Source organism: Dipteris shenzhenensis, chromosome 4, assembly GCF_047967505.1.
Source record: "Dipteris shenzhenensis isolate YYH24624 ecotype China chromosome 4, Dip_SZ_1.0, whole genome shotgun sequence".
NCBI classification, from domain to species: domain Eukaryota; kingdom Viridiplantae; phylum Streptophyta; class Polypodiopsida; order Gleicheniales; family Dipteridaceae; genus Dipteris; species Dipteris shenzhenensis.
The window spans coordinates 14,741,705-14,755,527 of NC_141599.1; positions in this window are offsets into that span (position 1 = coordinate 14,741,705).

Here is a 13,823-nt window from a genome sequence, read left to right on the forward strand (position 1 = left end):
TTTGGGGAAGGAGTGGCACATTGACCCTCCCAGTATCTCAGAGTAGGACGCCTCTAGATGGTGCCTTTGGCTGTGGGAGGGTAGACCCCTGAGGGAGGTCCAATGGGATCTGAGAGAGCGGTTCTAGCCCTCCAGGGGCAGCCTAGCTGAGTCGGTGGATGAGGTGCCCTTCTTTTCCTACACCACACGGATTGGCAGGACGCTTCAGATGGTGGACTCGTCGAGGTGGACCCCCTTGAGGTAGAGACATTGGGTGACCTAGAGAGTGCCTCGCGATGTGCACTCCAGGTTTTGGACGCGGTTGTGGTCCAGCTTGCGGTCGAGGAAGATCTCATAGTTCTTCTGGCTGGCCGCCCATGGAGGCTTGTCCATTGGCCCGTGGTTGGAGCAGATACGAGTGGAGGGACAGTGCCATTGTTGCTTCAATGGTGTCCTGGAGACTATCTTGCATTGCCTGTGGAGCAGTCGTAGCATAGTGAGGATCTGGATGGGAGCCCTTAGGATCATGACACGTATGCAGAGTCTTCATATAGACTACACCTAGGGTATGGTGGCTTGGTTGACATAGGGAGGACATGCATTTCAAATTGATGAGATCTCCCCAGCCTACCGGATACATGGTCAGAGCATCCAGAGGATTGCGCTCCACGAGGCAGTCCCCCCTGATAGCCTAGCTCCTCCTCCTCCTAGGGAGGACATTGTTTGGGAGGTGGTAGCCAGCATCACGGCCTGGAACATTTGGGTGGCTCACTGCAGATGGGTGAGCACCCGGTTCCACCCTCGGCTACTCTAGTTGCCATTTGGCAAGATATCATTTACACTCTACGGTCCACCTGGGAGCGTGGGATTCCAAGTTCCAGGGTGACTATCGAGAGGCATGCTTGTTTCTGCAAGGCTTGGCCTATAGGTGTTTTCTACATCTTCGCTCCATGAGGGATTCTCTGGCTGTATAGTCCCCCCACTTGGTTGTTAGCCCCAGTTCCAGAGATCCCCTAGGGAGTGAGCTGGGTTTCTTTGGAATAGGCCGGTTTCTGTCTTTCAGCCTTTTTTGGTTTTTTTCATACTCAGCACCTTCGGGGTTGTCTTGTATGAAATCTTTCAAGCATTAATAGAAGGTTCCTTTCTTTGAAAAAAAAGTAGCCGTAATATATGGTACATCCCGAAGTCCAAGACTATTTCCTTGAGATCTCCTGCATTAATTTTGTGTTCACGAGCGTCGCCCATGAAACCTTTTCACCTTGCTCTACAACTAGTAGATAATTTCTTTGGCCATATAATCATTTCGAACTAGTAGAACAACCCTCTCAATAGACCAACCCAACTACTGCTTTCTGATTGGTTCTGATTGGATTGCGTACTTTGCTAATCATATAACAAATTTTTGACAAAACTAGATTTCCAAACTTAGCCATCATTATCTCATTTGAACATTGATCAGATTGATTGTCCTCTAAATAATAAAGCAAAACACACTTGTGACTAATTCTAGTGTAACTTTCACTCCCATAGCAATTTCTCCTCCCATTCTTTGTAATACTTGAAATTGACTGAGAACATCTAGATTATCCTTCCATAATACCCATAGCAGACATGCAAAATCATATAGTCGAATATTTTTAAACCATTTCTTATGTAATACCAGATCAAGAGATACCTTCGATTCTTGGAATATCGGTGGACTGTCTCATTGATCAGTTGTTTTTTCACCGGCGGATCCAACTCAGTAGCCAAACCATCTGAAAGATCTTTAGCTTCCACTATGACTCACACTCGGACTTTTTGGGTATTTAGAATTTCAAACATTCAAAAAACTCCCTTCCAATTTGATAAGTAGCTACTGCATATACCATTACTACTCAGCCTGAAGTACTGATTCATCTCCCACAATATTTATGGATAATGTTGGTGCATGATATGCTTTTAATCTTGAACCATTCACCGATTTTAAAATTGCTTTGCCATACATATCCTCCAATCTAAACGTTCCTTCTCCCAACACCTCCATATTGTAAGGACCATCATATCTCAACTTAAGTTTTCCTAGACGAGGACCTAACTTAGAATTCAACATCAACACTAGATCTCTTTTTCGAAACACTTTAAACTTAATGTTCCTATTTATCCAAGCTTGTCTTCTCTTTTGAATTACATCTAAAATATAAGAACTCACCACCTTGTCTTCTTCCAACTTCAACAATTGCTAAATCTATGATTAATTGATTCCTCTAGAGACAATCTATTCCCAATTAGCTACTATTCAGAGACTAGGTACAATAAACTCCATTGGGACTACTGATTCACATCCATAAACAAGGCAAATAGTGTCATTCTAGTAGTAACCTTATAGGCTGTACAAAATGCCCATAATGCTGAATCTAATTTTTGATCCCCATCAGTCCGATTGAAACTGTTCTTTTCACAATCTTCTTCAATGTTTTATTGCAATTCTCAGCTTGATTATTGGCCTGTGGATAGTAAGCAGTTGACTTCTTATGCACAATCATGTGTGTGTGTGAATTTCTTCATAACTTTATTCATGAAATGAGCCCTTGATCAAAAACCATCTTTATTAGACAACCAAACCTGGTTATGATGTCTTTAATTGCTCCTCATCTCCAAAGAACAAGAGGAATTTCATTCATGTGACCTGCGAAGAGAGAGAAGCAGAAGTAAGAAAGTTTTAGCAAATTGATGAGCATCTCTCAATACTGGAGGCCACCACAAACGTGCCTGCAATATCTTTTTTCTAGTAATATCACCAGAAAAGTGATCTCCTGAATTTCTAGCATGTGCTTCCATGAGGACTGCTTTCCTTTCATGATCTGGTACACATCTTTGGATAATCTGATCAATAAGAAAGTTATAGCAAATTGATTAGCGTCTCTTAATACCGTAGGCCACCACAAACCTACCTGCAATATCTTTTTTCCAGTAATATTACTAGAAAAGGGACCTCCTAAATTTCTAGCATGTGCTTCCATGAGGACTGCTTTCCTTTCATGACATGGCACACATCTTTGGATAATTTGATCAATACCCCTCCTGTACAAAACTCCAGATATCACCAAAAATGGTTTACTCTGCAACACAAATTTCTTCCTCCGATCTCTTGATAGTGACTGAGGTACCATCCCTTTTGTCAAAAAAGAAGCACTCTATCATACCAATCTTGCTCACCATCCAAGTTCACAGAAAACAAATGGTGCCTCACCATTCATCAATCGGCTTAAATAATCTGCAACAACATGCAGATTATCGGGTGTATGAACAATGCCATAATCATATTCTTGGAGGAGAAATATCCATCTAGCTAGCCTTCTAGATAATTGTGGTTTGTTTACCAAATAGATAAGAGCTTGATGATTGACATGTAAGATCACTTTATTCCCCAATAAATAGTGTCTCAATTTTTTGAGAGCATAAACCATTCCCAATGCCTCCCTATGAGTAACATTATAATTCTGCTTTGCCTTCGCCAATCTTCTACTAGTATAATATATTGGCTGAAACCACCCTTGAATGAATTTTTGCATTAATGGTAAGTTTTAGCTAGGTGGTTTGAGAATTGGTGCCACAACTAACATCTTATTCAATAAAACAAAAGCCTTTTGTTGTTGCTCCTCCCATCTATAAGCTTCTCCCTTCCTGGTAAGTTTTGTCAATGGTGCACAAACATGGGAAAGATAGCACAAAAACCTGCTATGCCATTTTATCTGCCTAGCAAAGCATGATAACTGCTTAAGAGTTCTTGGTGTAGGAGAATTCTAAATAAATTCCACCTTTCTTGGATCTATGGTCATGGCCTCTTCATAGATTCTATGACCCAACAGAACATCCCTCTTAACTACTGCAAAAGCACACTTCTCTGGATTAAGACTAAGCCGTGCAATACTACATCTCTCAAGACATAATCTAAGATGTTGCAAATGCTCCTCCTTCTTTCCAAACACAGAGAAATCATCAAGAAAAACTTTGATAAAAGTTGTCAAGAATGGAGCAAAGACTTCATCAATCTTTTGGCCTTCATGCTGCTCTTCGAGTGCATCAACATCCTTTGTACATTCTTCACTCTAGTCACCTTCTTTTACTGGTGCCTCCTTATTCCGGCTAGCTTAACACATGGGGGCAGAACCTTCTCCTCGATCATCTTTATTTTTGCATCAATCTTTCTTTCTAAAGTTTGAGATTGTGAGGTATCTTTAACTCCCCACTTAACTTCCTTTCTTGCATTCACCTTATCAAGAGCTTTAAGAACATCTTGACGAACTCTATTTTGTTTATTCCAATCAATTGGATCTTTACCTTTGGCTGCCACAGACAATTTCTTTTCAATTGATACAGGACCCTTAGATCTTGTGAAAGCGAGTGCTTCTGGATAACTTTGTTTCTCTAGCATCTCCCCTTCTTGTTTGAAACCCATACAATCATAGGACACTGCCAACATTGACTCCAAGTCTTTCTCCCAGTGCCCATCTGGCTGCTTCACCGCCATGAGTGCATCCTTTGAACAACTTTGTTCCATCTGAATAAGCACAGTGTTGGGTTGACTTTGTGGCTAATGAGGTGATGTTGTGTTTGTGAGTCGAGTTTGGTACTGCACAATGGGGATACCCCTCTCATTGTGGTGTTTGCACCATAACTCACAACCTGGGCCTTGCCGATGTCTGGCTTGACCACAATATGTGAAATTCTGAGAATCATTGTTTTGACTTGATTGTTAAGGATGATTTCCCCAGTTCTAATATGATTATCTTCTTCCTTGGTTAGCAGGATCATTCACACCTACTTGATTGACTGCAGACGGTTGTGTCACTGCCCCAGTGTTTTGCATATGAGGAGGCAATCTCCCCCTTTAATTTGGATTATACCAACAATTGGTACTCTTGTGATTTGTTTTACCATAGAAGGCACATGTAGACTTCTCAGATGAAGCAGCTTCTGACAATACCATGCTTTTCAAATGTTGTTTGATATTTTTCGCCAACTTCTCATCTCTTGAAGAGGATTTGACTTTTTTGTTAGACTTCGAGCTCTCCTTAGATTTCCCTTTCTTTGATTGATTCTCTCTTTTGCATTTGTTCTTGTTGTCTTAATTATTGGAATCATCCGAATCATCAACCTTGAACTCAGAATCCATATCTTCATTTTCACTATCTGTGTCAGAGTCTCCATCCGAACCAACTCATCGCCTTCCCCACCAAAGTGGCTGCCAACTATTCCTTCTTCATGGGGTCATCAAGCTGTCCTTCGAAACCACTTGCTACCCATCGGGTCTCAAATTTCCCAATGTGACTATCAGGGTCTTGTTATATTTTGCCACTGAATATAGCAGAGCGGACTCTAGGGTTCTACATGTTGACTGCAGGGAAGTTTGAAACAACCTATGGTATTATCCCTGGATGGGGTCAAGGTGGAAGTGGATCATACAACCGCCTTTGGGCTCCTACATACAGTCAAAATGTTGCATGATAACCATAAGTTGCACGAATGAAAGCTTCTGAAGGAGACCATGAATTTTGTAGGACTCCAGGATTATCTGCATCGTGGTATTTAGAACTACCACCCAAACTGGTGGAAGGTCCTTCCCCCCATGCTGTGTAGCTAGGAACCCAATCTTCATCCTCTGAACTACCAGCGATTTTGATCCCACCTTGTTGGCATTCGGATTCTTCTCCAACCTCTTCACGACTTTTTTTTTGCTCCCCTAAAACCTCTTCACAGGCACTTGTTTGACCTCTAGCCCGAGCTTTGGTGACGTATAGATGGCCAATACATTGAGGAGATGTCTCAGGTTCTTCTATGCCAGACATCTGCTACCAATGCCTCCATCAACATGCTATAAGAATTCATTGCTCTCATAATTTGCCATCTTCCACCACTAATTTGATGCAACTCAACCTCGATTGTCACCTTCGACAATTTCACATATCATTTGCTGAAAATTATGAATCATCTGTTGAAAATTTGCAATGGTGAACTAAATTCTGTTGCATGCACTCTTGACATCTGATGTTTGAGCGCTTGAACATTGCCTCACAGACTTGGATTTGTTGCTGTAAACATTGGACTCTTCTTTTTTTATTTCGACGGCACCTTCCTACGCTTCACAGCATGCACATTGTCCCCGTTAGACTTGCACAAAGAAGCCATGTTTACTTTATCTCCTATTGGGCGCCTACAAAGAAGAGCCTAGCTCAGTTGAATAGTCTCTTTTGATCTTTCCTCTAGGGAGGGGAAATGGGGCAACATAAATAGCCAAGGTTAAATGGCTGTACATTACCAAAATCAGTAGGAGGATTGGGAATAGTGGATGTGGAAAAATCTTTGGCTAGATTCATGGCCCAATGGATTCTGAAGGCAATACAAAAAGCTAACTCTACTTGGGCTATTCTAATTTGCAGAAACATTGACAACGTAAGGCTTCTCAGATGTAGGCATTGGAATTCGAGCATTGGAACTAGATTCCTTTTGGGGTCACACTCTTTAGCAAGGAGCCATCTGTGGCTAAGGGATTAGAGTTGTGGAAGGGTATGTGGAAGGCATGGGAAGCGATGAGACCTTTCATCACTTGGAAGGGCTTTTCTCAAAAGACCGAAACCTTTTGTAGCCAGGATTCAATCTGGTTCCGAATCATGTGGTGGGAATCTCAAATACAAGATGAGGTGCTTAAAGGGGTAGTGTGCCTAAACAATAAAGGTATCAGAGTGTGGGGAGGCTTGTGGGGTCGAGTCCAGGGTATATGGATAAAGGAAGAGACTTTGAGCTCATCATGCACCTCAATCAAAAATGGCACAGAAGAGATGCTGAAAAAATATGGATGAAAATATTTGAAAGGGTTTGGGATAAATAAGAGCCGAAAAAAAACTCTTGCCTTCTTTGGCTAATTCTTCACTAGGGTGTCTAGACATCTAGTCGGGCGAGAAGGATAGGCCTAGGGGATGGATTGTGCAAGCAATGCTACTGGGCTCAAGAAGATATTCCGCACTATTTTCTCAACTACAACTCTTCTAAATCTCTTTAGGACATAGTGAGTAGACACATAGCCTTGGTTCCTTTTAACTACACTTATTTGTTGTTTGGTGATGCCCCTAGAAGATCGCCTTCAAATTGGAATGTTATCCATAGCTTTGGTATGGACGATCTGGTATCAAAGGTGCTCTAAGGTGTTCAATGACGTTGAGTTTGATACTAATAAATATGTTTTAAATTTATGGTTGATCATAGGAACACGGCGATAACTTCCAAAAGCTTAGCCAACTCTAGGCTTAGATACAAGAATGCTACAAAGAAGAAGACAAGCTGGCCAAAGAAAGTTCACTATTGATCCAACTTCAAACACTGGTGGATAGCTTGGGAATGGAGTTCCACTTGGTAGTCAAGCAGATGCCGTGCCCCCTATCAGTTCTACTCTACCCATTCGTGTTGATGTCCCCCCTGTTCCTCATGTCGGATCCTCTCCTCCTGTAAGCTCTGCTCTTTCCTTTTGTGTTGATGCCCCCCTATCACTACTTAAACTCCACTTGCCCCACCATGCTAAATAGCACCCCCCATCCCATAGATTTTGCTTTTTAAGAGATCTTTCTCCCACATTGATCCAACAAGTGACTCATTTAGAATTAGAAATGAAAATTTATCTAAATAAATATTTTTGGAATCCCTACAAAGGGTTGCGGGGACTGTTGCATAGCCTAGAGATGATACCAAGAAGCATAGAGGAAAAAAATAGTGCCCCTATCCTGTCATGCTGAGCATGGTTGTTATTAAAGTTATCACCCATGTGGTCCTGAAAGAAGAGACACATGATACCGATCATTGAGTTCTATTGTTTTTCTACTAATTTTGAAAGCCACTTCCCCCCTATTTTGCTATTCTCCAGGGGAGAGAACTTATCATGATGTAAAAAGTTTTTCTTAACTTTTTTATATAAACCCTCATTTCTGGGGGGGAAAATTAAAAATGAGAAGGAAAGATAATAAAAATTACCATTGGCACATGTCAATATAGAATCGATATTAATATTTAAGCTTTTACTACTGGTATTATGCCCATTTTATTACATCTATATTAATCTAGTTCATTAGTGAATTTGGTAGGTTACTAAATTGATCACATTATTTTCATGCATTTTTTGACTGAATATGACATTTATGATTGAGAAGTTAATATAAACATTTTTTCAAAATCCTTGTCCCAAACGGTTTTACAAGAGGAGGAGAGCTCCATAAATTCTAAAAAATGTTTAATAACCTTCTCAGAGTATCCATACAAGTCATGACCTTGTACCACTAGTGCTTAATCAAAAGGATCTACTATAATCATAGATCGAACATTCAAAGCATGCCTCAATTCAAGGACATATGGCCAATATTGCTTCTTTGAGATAGTTGTGTTTTACTTTGAAGGTTCCAAGTGGATTTACATAACCCCAATCGGGGCTATCATCTATCAAGATAGTGTTTCAGTGATCATATTGACCTTTCCAAGATTCCCACATAGTATAAAGTGGCTTTAAACATGCTTCCACATTCGCCTTTTTTGGTTTTGATAACAAAGGATTTTACCTTTTATAACATTGCTCTTGTCCCCAAACTAGGAAGGGAAACTTATTATTTACTACTATGATACAAAAATTTGATATCTTTTATTTGATATTGGTATCCTTTTATGTAGGTTTGATAATATATTGTGAGGATGAAGTGCTACCTAGTGGCTATCACTTTATTTCCATTTTCTAAGATATTAGAAGTGATTAAGAGGATGAATGGAATGGATCGTTGTAAATATCAGGTGTATGAATGATAAATACCCTCTAAATACCTTGGTATGGGATGATGAATATTTGTGTATGGGATATTATGGGACTTTTAGAAAATAGGGAGGGTGTCATATAAGGAGGTAGGTCTCATGTCCATGTATGCTCAATTATGTAAGAGAGTTGACATGCCAAGCATCTAGAAGGCATGTGGAGGAGTGTGGAGTTAAGAGGAATCCTTTTAGAATTCCTATGTGGAATAAGGAGGATGTGAACAAAGGGTCCCTATGGGCTCCATGTGGGTAGAATCTTGACTTTCTCAATATTTTAAGAGTCATGGGAATCTTGTGATGGGATACATGTCAAAGGTAGCCAAAAATGACATGGATGGTGAGATAGAGGCTTATGTGATTCATGGGGAAAGGAATTTACAGGCAGCAATTGTAAATGGGTGAAGGAGGGTGATAAAGTATCTATAAAAGGAGCCCTCCTCTCTCTCATTCAACAAGTCTCCCACTTGTACTAGAGTATCTGCATCACCCACATAATTATTTAGCTACTCATGTGAGCGACCACTATGTATAAGCATAGGTTCACCTAATTTGGAATCTCCCACACTTCAATGGGGATATTCTAATGTGAAATCTCATCGACTCCTTGGGGACTACACTTTTGTGGACGTCTTCTTGTTAGCTTTCAAAGTATAGAATCAGGTGCTTTATTCTTTTGTTCCAAATTACTTCCAATCACATGAAATAAAGAGATCTCCAGATAAAATATCAACTTCTATTGATAAAATGGTAGATGGCAACTAAACAAAAACTCAAGACATTAGATGACTTGCTATGCTAAGCACTATCGTGCTTGTTTGTGGCATACAAAGACTAGGCAGTGTGCCATAAAAGCTTATAGAGATCTACTAGATAAATGTGAGACATCATCCAACCTTGATATCAAAATCCCACAGTAAATATGAAGGCATATATTGATATACAATCAAATAAAAAACTTGCTATGCAAGCCAGAGATGCTTGTTCACAACATGCATCTCCATACATTGAGAAAAGAGAGAATTGCTTCCATAGTCTTGTTTGTAGAGTAAAAATGGACTCCTATCCCCCTTCCTAGAAAACCAAAAACCTTCTCAGGTTTTCAATCCCATGCATTCATTTTCTCCAGGCCTTGATCTTTGCAGGTCATTTCTAAGATCCTGAAACAACCCCCTCAGAGCCCTTTCTCCCATTATTCCATGCCAAATTAACCACCAAATACTGATCATACCTTTTTGGTAACCCACAAATCCTTACCAACTTGCTTTGATACCACTTGTTAGCTTTCAAAGTATACAATCTATTGCTATATTCTTCTATTATAAATTACTTCCAATCACATGAAAAAAGAGATCTCCACATAAAATATCAACTACTATTGATAAAATGGTGGATGGTGACTCAATAAGAACTCAAACATTAAATGGGTTTTGCACATCACTACCATGCTTACTACAGCATAGAAAGACTAGGCACCATGCCACCAAAGCTTATAGAGATCTACTAGGTAAGGTGACATAGTCAAAAAATATCAAAGTCCTACAACAAACATGAGGACAAAGAGAGACCCACAGTGAGATAGGAAACTTGCTACACAAGCTCAGAGATGCTTGCTCACAACATCAACATCTCCATACAGTAACACAAGAGACAACTTCTTCTGCAATATATAGATGGGTGTAGAAGAGGTTGACCCCTACCACCACCAATGATGGTAAACTCAAATTTGAGGTTTTCACCCATTATTCCATGCCAATTTAATACCACCAAATACTGATCATACCTTTTTGGTAACCCACAAACCCTTACCAACATGCTTTGATACCACTTGTTAGCTTTCAAAGTATACAATCTATTGCTATATTCTTCTATTATAAATTACTTCCAATCACATGAAAAAAGAGATCTCCACATAAAATATCAACTACTATTGATAAAATGGTGGATGGTGACTCAACAAGAACTCAAACATTAAATGGGTTTTGCACATCACTACCATGCTTACTGCAGCATAGAAAGACTAGGCACCATGCCACCAAAGCTTATAGAGATCTACTAGGTAAGGTGACATAGTCAAAAAATATCAAAATCCTACAACAAACATGAGGACAAAGAGAGACCCATAGTCAGATAGGAAACTTGCTACACAAGCTCAGAGATGCTTGCTCACAACATCAACATCTCCATACACTAACACAAGAGATAACTTCTTCTGCAATATATAGATGGGTGTAGAAGAGGTTGACCCATACCACCACCAATGATGCCTCCATCCGATCTCCAAGAGTCAAGGCGAGTATCCTTGCTAGCAGTATATGCCAATTAAGTTAAGCCACCACATAGCAAAAGAGGTCTCCATGCCATTGCTAGAAGTCATGAGATCCAACTCTCATGGAGCCCTAGCAGAGAGAAGAAAAGCTAGAACCACCCATGTGTTTCCATGTCCATTCTTGCATGTAGTCATGCCAAGTGGCATGGCATTGCCACCACCTTGAACCTTAGGGAAAGAGCATCTCCCCACAAGGTTTAATAGAGGCAATAAGTGCCAATACTTCTAATGGGACATATCCTACACTTCTATGGGGACTTTCTACATCTACATTTCCTTGTGCATGCCCACTTCTATTAGGTCTTGTACACCTACATCTATGACAATAGTTTGTTGTTGCTGAAAAGGGTTTATCAAGAATCCATATGAGTAGCAATCTATATAGTGTAATTGAAAAAAATACATTGAACAACAATCTAATTAGTGTAATTGCAAAACAAACATGTATTGAACACTTCATGCTTTTGAATAGAAAATTGAATAAAGTCCTCAATCTCATAGCTCGCAATCATACTATTGACCTAGTATACATTTGAATATATGACCACAACTCACAATCATGTTAATAAGAAGCATACAAATGTTTAAAGTTAAAAGAACATGGTTCACAATCATACTTTTGCCCTTATAATTTTGAATAAGAAACTTAAAAATTAGTCCTTATATATAAAGAAAAAATGAGCTGCTTTTTTAAATACATGGTATGAAAATTTCATGGTCAAATTTTTTATACTTCATCATGTTGTATGTCTTTTGTGTCATCAATTACATTATTACCTCTATGTTTTCCACCCTCTAGACTCCTCAGAGGTTGTTCATATGTAGCTGGAGTTGCTTGTTTAATGCCTTATGTTTACCCTGTTTAGTGCAAAGGTGAGTATTTTCACCAGAGCTCGCTCATATGTGACTGAGTTGCTTCTTTGATGCCTTATGTTGACCCTTTTTAGTGCCCATTCCCATCCACATCTTTAGATTCACATCACTCTCAATAGGACACACATTGCTTTTAAATCTCCGACATCACCATTTGTTTTTGCAAGGGCTAGACATCCTCTTTTTTTTGTGAATGATGCTTGGGGGTCAAAGCCACCTATAAATATGTCTCTCACATCACCTTTTTTTTATGCGACGGCTAGACATATTTTCTTTATGAGTGATGCTAAGTGATAACAACAATGTTAATATTTCTATAACATAGTGTCCATGAATGAACATATTAAATCACAAAGATATTCAAAATTCCATCTTTCTTGTACATCCTCTATCTCTACCCAAGAGAGATTAAATGGGAAGCCTAATGAGATGAGTTGTTTAGGATCAAAATCATCACCTTTGTAAAAGAAGACACAAAATACCATGTATTGGTGAGATGTTCAATTGGCATATGTATCGTATGAACCTATCTTTGTAAGATGATCTAAATGATTAAGAAATTCTTTTATCCTCCAAATAATGTCTGTTCAATAAATGCAACAAGGACAAGACTAGGAGTTCTTATGAACACAAAAATCATCCCGCCTCCTAGAGTATTAGAATTTGCTTTCAGACATAGTGTAAAGGGCCACGAGACCCAAAAGAATGTCATAGGTTAACTCATTGGAAACATATATAGCAGTTTGCAAGTGTGCTCACTCTGTAGACTATCCATGGTATGTTTTTTCCATATGATCTTGTTAACCAGATGAATTGCCTATATGGTGAAGCTATTATCTACCATTAGCTATGCCAATGGTGTCAACCTCTTTGCCTTGCTTAGTGCATCCTTTATCTCTTCCTTAGACCATCTAGATATCTTTGTTATATTCTTCATTATTAATCTCACATGCACCCTTAACAAAATCCTAATTTGCCTTTTCATTTTGATCTTGAAATTCAGTCCCTCTAAATAATAAAATAGAGTACCATAGATAGGAGGTCATAGCAATGGATACCACAATGCCGTGAAACTTGTTTATTAGGTCCTTCAGGCACTTGAGCTAGCATTGTAAGTTGCTGTGATCAATCTTTAATTTTGTATGTGCATACTGCAACTGAGTGTGAGTGTGAACTAGGTCATCATGAACCACTCGTTGGCTTTCCAACTGCTCTATTAGGGACCTACATTCTACAGCCAGTAGGCCACCTCCTACCCTTCACAGATTGGCTATCTATCCCTCAAAAAATTTGGTCACCTCCTCTCGGTACCTAGCTTATAAAAACAAGTTATGCTCTAGCATCTGTGGGGGAATCCAATGGTTGGCTAGATAGGTTAGGGACTGCACCACATAGACCATGTTCTCTCTAAGCACTTGCCATTGAATTTCTATAACATTGAAATCTTGATGCTCATCTTTAGTCAGTTTTGGGTCGAGAGAAAAGGGGTCTACGGGTCCAAGGCTCAGTAGGGGTGCAAGAATTGGAGGCAAGCTGAGAGGACTGGTGTTGAGTCAACTCCTTGTTGCTCAGCTCTATGCATGGGCTCACCCTCTTTTGGTGGTTCTTGATCCACTATGGCCTCCCCGTCGTTTGCCTTTGCATTAGGGGTATACTACTGGCTGGTCCCTTTTAATTGTTCCTACTCCTTAGGGGTGCCCTACTTGCTATTCTCCCCTCACTAGCTTGCTCCTTGTAGGTACCCTGCCCACTATTCTCCCCCTTATTAGATTTCTCAAAGGTGTCCTTATCACTATTCCCCTTCAGCTTCTCATCTTCT